Source organism: Phoenix dactylifera, unplaced genomic scaffold (assembly GCF_009389715.1).
Source record: "Phoenix dactylifera cultivar Barhee BC4 unplaced genomic scaffold, palm_55x_up_171113_PBpolish2nd_filt_p 000462F, whole genome shotgun sequence".
In the NCBI taxonomy this organism is placed as follows: domain Eukaryota; kingdom Viridiplantae; phylum Streptophyta; class Magnoliopsida; order Arecales; family Arecaceae; genus Phoenix; species Phoenix dactylifera.
Window position 1 is genome coordinate 335059 of NW_024067888.1, and position 797 is coordinate 335855.

Genomic DNA, 797 nt, shown 5'->3' on the forward strand with positions numbered 1-797 from the left:
AGGACATACCCCTGAAATTCCTTCGCAGTATCTCACACCTTGTGAGATGGCTGATTTAAATGAAGATGCGGGGAGTCACCACAATCGAGAACGAGAACCCCATGTTAAGACTCTAAGACAATACCTACAACCGGCTAGGACTAGTCAGCCTTCATGCATAATTTTTCCTGATAATGTAGGACATTTTGACATAAAACCAGGGGTAATCCAATTGCTGCCCAAGTTTCATGGGTTAGAGTCCGAAAGTCCGTATCTTCATTTAAAGGATTTTGAAGAATTGAGCATTACATTTAGAGTGCCAAATGTCACCGAGGATGTCCTCAAATTGACATTGTTTCCTTTCTCTCTAAAGGATAAGGCCAAAACATGGCTAAACTCTTTGCGACCTAGATCAATAAGAAATTGGCAAGATATGCAGAGAGAATTTTTGAAGAAGTTCTTTCCCACACAAAGGACCAACTTTTTAAAAAGACATATTAGCAATTTCCAACAAAAAGATAATGAAACATTTTATGAATGTTGGGAAAGATTTAAAGACCTTCTTCTCTCATGCCCTCATCACGGGTTCGAAACCTGGAGAACCATTAGCTTCTTTTATGAAGGTTTATCTCCACAGTTGAAACAGTTTGTAGAGACCATGTGCAATGGTAGATTTTTAGAAAAACACCCTGATGAAGCGTGGGAATATTTGGATTCTCTTGCGGAGACTGCCCAACTTTGGGATAACGGGGATAGAAATAACAAGTCTTTGCCTAAGCCTACTAGCTCTGTACAGGGAGGCCTTTACAACCTCAGAA

General features: G+C 40.0%; 1 non-coding gene across 1 annotated transcript; it reads right to left on the reverse strand.

Moving 5' to 3' along the window:
• Positions 1–457: 457 nt before the first annotated feature.
• Positions 458–567, reverse strand: LOC120106102. The gene has a single exon (XR_005508351.1). It is a non-coding gene; the product is annotated as a small nucleolar RNA R71 (small nucleolar RNA).
• Positions 568–797: the final 230 nt, after the last annotated feature.